The sequence below is a fragment of the Mesitornis unicolor genome, unplaced genomic scaffold (genome assembly GCF_000695765.1).
Source record: "Mesitornis unicolor isolate BGI_N332 unplaced genomic scaffold, ASM69576v1 scaffold46361, whole genome shotgun sequence".
Taxonomy (NCBI): domain Eukaryota; kingdom Metazoa; phylum Chordata; class Aves; order Mesitornithiformes; family Mesitornithidae; genus Mesitornis; species Mesitornis unicolor.
Window position 1 is genome coordinate 48,336 of NW_010162792.1, and position 6,000 is coordinate 54,335.

The following is a 6,000-nucleotide window of genomic DNA, read 5'->3' on the forward strand; positions in this document are numbered from 1 at the left end:
GCATTTGCACCCGGGGTGCACAGCCTTTCCTGCTCCGAGGAGGAGGCTCTGGAAGCCCAAGCTGATTAAACGAATGTGAAGTCATTAGTGCTGTGCAGCTCCTGGCAGGTTAACCATTTGTGAGGATGGCGATGTTTGCTCTCAGTGAAAGAGCCGCAGGCTTCTGGCAAGTCACGAGGCTCCCAGAGCACCTCAGCCCTGCTGCCTCCTGCATCTGAGCCCCCCGCCGTGGCTGCCGCTCCCTCTCCCAGGCTCCCCCGCCGTGGCTGCCGCTCACCATCCAGGTTTCGCCAGGCTCTAAATAGTACGGCTCAGGCAGTGTCCAGGCTGATCTGCAACCACAGGAAAAAGGAGGTCAGATCTATTCCCAAGGATCCAACAGACCCAGGCTGACCACAGTAGGGGAGATGTGTATTTCTCTTCTTGGGAACCTCAGTGAAATGTATTGCTGTGTTGTAGTCACCAGAGCCATTTGAACAGCACCACGGTTGCACAAGTGTCCTGACACATGAAGTGGGGTGCATAGGTACTCGGGCCTCTTTATATTTGATTTGGTAGATAATTTGGGGCTTGTCCCAAGCCAAATCCTTGGCTTGTCTCTGCAGGACACACCGCCTCTGGAGAGGGGGAGCCCTAGGCATGTCTGAAGGCCAAGATAGGACAGCGCTGGCCTGCTCTGGACCCCAGCCCCACATGCCTCTGTGTGTGAACGTCTCACTGTGGGTCATCGATTCAGTCCCCACTGGCTGCTGTTTGAGGAAGAGGTGATTTTGGCAGCAGCATCTGCAGCATTGCAGTCCTGGTAGGAGGGGTGTGAGTAACAGCACAGTCCTGGCACGCAGCGCTGATGTTTGGTGCCTGCGGGGCAGCGGGTTCACAGGTCAGTGAGCTCACCTTGTGCTGTGGCCAGCTTTGGGCGAGTCACTGCAGCCCCTGCCCCTCACTGAGCTGTGAAGCCAGCAGTGGTGCGGGCAAGGGGCTGGGTGAATCACGCTCAGCCCTGTACGAAGGTGGCAACCAGCTGGGCCTGTCCTTTGTGATCTCTTCTCAGCTGCCTGAGACCACAAAGCTGAACCTGGCCAGTAGCGACGTGTTCCAAAGGTAGAGATGACTTGGTCCAAGGGCACAGAGACCACTTTTCTTCCACAGGATCTTGGTTTGTATTTCAGACTGCGATTTTCCCTGTACAGCCAAATGCCTGAGCTCATGAAATGGGTCTCTAATTCCTGTAAACAACTGCAGATAATGTTTTTCTGAACACTTACAAGGTGGTGAGTGGTTGGGATTTTGCAGCAGGCAATGCTGACAAGGTTTGGGGGCAGAACACATTTTCCATGTGTAAAATGGAAAAGCCCACCAGAGACAGGCTTCCAGAGCATCCCAAGGGGCAGTGATGAATGGTGGAGACCTAAAATGTATCTTTACCTTGCAGCACTGGCACTGCCTTTGGGTGTTCCTGTTTCCTCCTGTCCTCCTGCACCACCAAGGGTGTTTGAAGGAACTCTGGGTTTTCCACAGCTGATGACTCAGCCATGTGTCAAAGTTTCCTCTTCAAGAGAAACACAAAGAGGGAAACACAGGGGTGCCAACAGGGAAGGTCACACAAAGGCTGGGGAAGAGCCCAGCCAGGACACCCTGCCACCCTGCCTGCTTGGACACCACCTCGGTGGTCCCTGTACCCTCTCGCAGCGCATCACTGCAGGCTTCAGGAGCACCCTCTGCTTCCAGAAACCACCAAACCAGTTTAAGAGCCCTCTGGTTGTGCAAAGTGTCTGTGTGCCTTTTTAATTGCTATCTTGTTTCATGTTGCTTTTTTTTTAACATTCATGTACTTAATTTCGGGCGTTCATGAAAGCTAGAAAACGACTTAAAAAGCAAATAGATGAAAGGAAGACATAAGTGTATCAGAATCACTTAGAGCCATGAGCTTAGGCTCGAAGAAAGCAGCAAACAGCACCGAACAATCCTGAGTGCTGTCAGCACCCACCCTTCAGCAGCACCCAGCATCTCTCAGCATAGCAAGCTGCTGCCTCCTCCCATGGCTGAGATCCCTGTTGCCACCATGGGCAGTGCAGCCCGCTGGGCTCAGTTACTCCAGAGCTCTTATTAAACTGCACTGAGTACTCACATAGAAACTAAATGACTTTGTCTAAGTGTCCTTGACAGCAGTTTCCTTTCTTTAGAGCAACAAGCCCCAGGGTTTAAAATAAATGCAAATTTATGGTGGTGGTAGTGATGGAGGAACAGAATCTATATGGGAAGGGCAGATTAATACATTAACAATTTAAACCTCCCGTTTCCTCTCATGTTCCCTCAGCTATTTCTCAGCCTCCATCCTCTGAGTGGACCTACATCAGCCTTCCTGTGGGTCCTTGGCCCCCATTTGGAGTGGCCTGGGGTAACTTAAGGTCTTCTTCACTCCCTATTCACTGGTGCCGTAGTGCTGCTTTCTCTCTAGAACCCATGCGAGGAGCATGGTGTGAGCAGGACAGGTATCCTCAGACTTGCTAAGTACCAACACTCCTGTAGAAGCTGCTTCCTTCCATTTAGAAATTTTTTGGCTACTCCTATGAATTATCCTCACATGAACCTGACTTTTCTTAGTAGAGGGGTCTCTTGTTCTCCTTTCAAGGGAAGATGATACCCTCAATGAAACTGTGAGCCATTTGAGTATGTTTTGGTGAAGCTTTTAGGAACAAGTTTATGCAGCCAGAAGAAGACTGAGAACTTATGACTTAGGGGGGGTTTAATAGCCTGTAACCAACACTGCAAAACCTATGCACCAGCACAGCCTGTTCTGGGACACGTAACAGCAGTGATCCTCTCTGCACATTAGGCCGCTTCCTTCGCACAGAGGCTTGCCATTTGCACTTTGGCTGCCAGCCAGGATTCACATTTAGAAGCTGCTTCCAGTGATAGATGGTTTGATTTGAGAGGATTTATTTCAGTGTTAGAGTTTCATGGTGATGTTAGTCCCTACCTGCATGTCCCCCTCCTCGCACTTTGCTGAAGTCATTTTGCTGTGGCACGGCCACTGTGTCTGTTCTTCTGTGACCGAGGCCACAGTGGCCGCCCTTGGAAGGCTGGAGGGGAGCAACGTGCACCTTGTGCCTCGCTTCCGCGAAATCCTGATGCTGCAAGAGAGCTGCGGTGAGTGGAGATCCCCATCTCTGGGTGTAGGGCACCACAAGCTCTGCTCTGGTGGAAACCTATGGGACCATGATTGACCTACTCAGCTCTTTGCACTCCCTGCCCATTGTGTCAAAACAGTTCACAAACGGCCTTGCACAATGCTATAGAAATTTATTTCACAGAATCACAGAATCACAGAATCCCAGACCGTTAGGGATTGGAAGGGACCTCAAAAGCTCATCCAGTCCAATTCCCCTGCCAGAGCAGGAACACCCAGATGAGGTTACACAGGAAGGCGGCCAGGCGGGTTTTGAATGTCTCCAGAGAAGGAGACTCCACAACCTCTCTGGGCAGCCTGTTCCAGTGCTCTGTCACCCCCACTGAGAAGAAGTTTCTTCTCAAATTTAAGTGGAACCTCCTGTGTTCCAGTTTGTGTCCATTACCCCTTGTCCTATCATTGTTTGTCACCGAGAAGAGCCTGGCTCCATCCTCGTGACACTCACCCTTTAAATTTCTGCTGTTCCTCCCCTCAATTTCTCTAAACCCTCAGCTATAATCACCAGGTCAAGTGTGGCAGCCTTGGTCCTCTCTCTGAGTGCTAGCATCGAATGTGGGATCTCCTTTCACCAATGTGCTCCTCTGGAACAGGGTGATGCCAACACTCTCCCTTGGCCACTGAATGGTAAGCAGGCAGCAGGCAGCTGCCCAGAGCCTTTGCAGTGGTGCCATATGCTGCTTCACTGTGCCCTACCTCCACCAGGTCACTTGTCACAGGGAGGAAATGGGTTTTCATGGCAGCTGGCTGATGGTAGCCAGACTCAGTGAATGGGAAGCACCAGTGACTTGCAACTGAGATTTCACTGGGCTAAAACGTCTCCTTTGCAGCCAGCAGGAGTTTTGCTCTGCCTTGTACCACCAGTGGTCCACAGCTTTCCAGATCAGTTAGCAAACTGAGGGCATCCCGAGGTGAGCCTGGCAGACCTCTGTCCCCTCCTGGGGCAGCGACAAAACATGGCACTGAGGATCCTGTAGCAACAGAAACAGCAGAGCTGGAGAGAATCTCATAAGCATCCCCACCTCCCCTTTCTTTGCTGTACCCACTAAATGATGCCCACTGCGGTCTTCAAACTGGGGCAGCGCTGCAAGCCATGCTGGGGACGCCCGGTAGGGGACAGCAGGACCCCACCGCTGCACCGCCAGCCCGGCTGCTCCCTGCTAAAAGCAGGCTGCGGCCAGCCCTCTGCAAGGCCGTGATGAAAGGGCACCGTAAAGTTTTACTGTCTGAACGAGAAAAGCGTAATAGACACCGCATGGATCTGAAGGGCGCTGGGGAGAGGCCAGAGCTGCAGTGAGCACCAATCAATCAATAACTGCTTTGCTTTAAGCTCTGTGATCAAAGAGTGTCCAACGTGCTGCCAAACACTCGCCCACTCCTCTGGGAATTTCACACCCCACCAGGTATGGGCTCAAGGCTTAGCAGGAGACTGCCCTGATTGTGCCCCTGCGGGACAGTCAGACCCAGAGGCTGGGCCAGCAGAGAGGGTGAGCTGGAGGGGCTGGTGAAGTGCTGACAGCTTCTCCTGGGGACCTTCTCAGTGCTGGCACAGAGGAAGAGGCACTGCCTTATGGGGATGGCTGGGATCAATGCCCACCTTGCTGCCACCCCACTCAGACTGGTCTGTGATCAGGATGTTCATGTACGTGTGCATGTGTATATATAAAAACCCGTGTATGTGTCTCAAAGTAAGTTGTAATAACAAGAGGTATCAAAAGCAGATTTATTCACTATGCATCCGATCTGCAGTTCAATAGAAGGGCTCCCAGAGGTTGGTGCCCAGCTCCCAGAACCATGTGATTATGCAAGATTCTCCAGGAAAACACATTTCTAGTTCACAAAATTGCAGAGAGAAGCTGCAAAAAAGAGACTCAAAACCCAGAGAAAAGAAAATTCCCAAGTGAAAAAAATCTTCGTTTGCTTTTATTAGTAGTATTACTTCTAATTGCATGATTTAAACTCATGATCTTTGGGAGATGACAGTAAAGCTAAACCAGGAATGCAACAGTGAAATGAGGGAGCGGAGAGCTGAGACTAAGTTGAAGGCCCTCAGTTCAAGGCTAAGCCTCATGGAAATGAATGCCTCCGATCTTGCCGCTTCTCAGCTGCCTGTGAAGTTTCTTTGCTGACAGGAGAGTGCGAGTGGTTAGGAGGGCTGAGACAGGAGTGGGGCTGAGAGCTGCAAAGCACTGTGGAGGCGACAAGGCCCTGACAGGGACAAGGATGCTCCCTCAGATTAACGAAGGGTAGGAGATGCCAGCCAGCAGGATGCACGAGCTGCCAGGGGCCTGGCTGCTCCTGCCATCAGGGATGTGTCTGGTGCACCAAACGGTATAGCTGAAGAAGGGATGAAATCAATCACACATATTCCCTCTGAATCTGCAGTACAGCTGCTGTTGGGACCCCTGAATAAAGACGGTAACCCATTCCCAAGACCAACCGATTCCCTCCTCAGTAGCTGCCAGTGGATACAAGCTGTGGGCTGTCACCCTAAGAAGTGTTTGAGCTGCTAGCCGAGCTGTCTAAGGCTCCATCTTCCAACTTCTCCATCCCTTTACAAAAACATTGCTAATATGAGCTGTCACCCTGGGAGACAGCAACTTGTCACAACAGTGCAGGAGTCATGTGCAGGGTTGAGAGGGCAGTCACAAGGGGTTGCTTTCCCTGGAAAAGTGTGCCATGTTACAGGGTACTGACTGACACTCATTGAGACCCGACACCATTGTCGACAGGAGCACTATGTTGACATAAAGTAAATGCTCTTAGCTTTTTTGTTGCACTGACTCATTTTCATTTTGAATGGGGAAACTGAG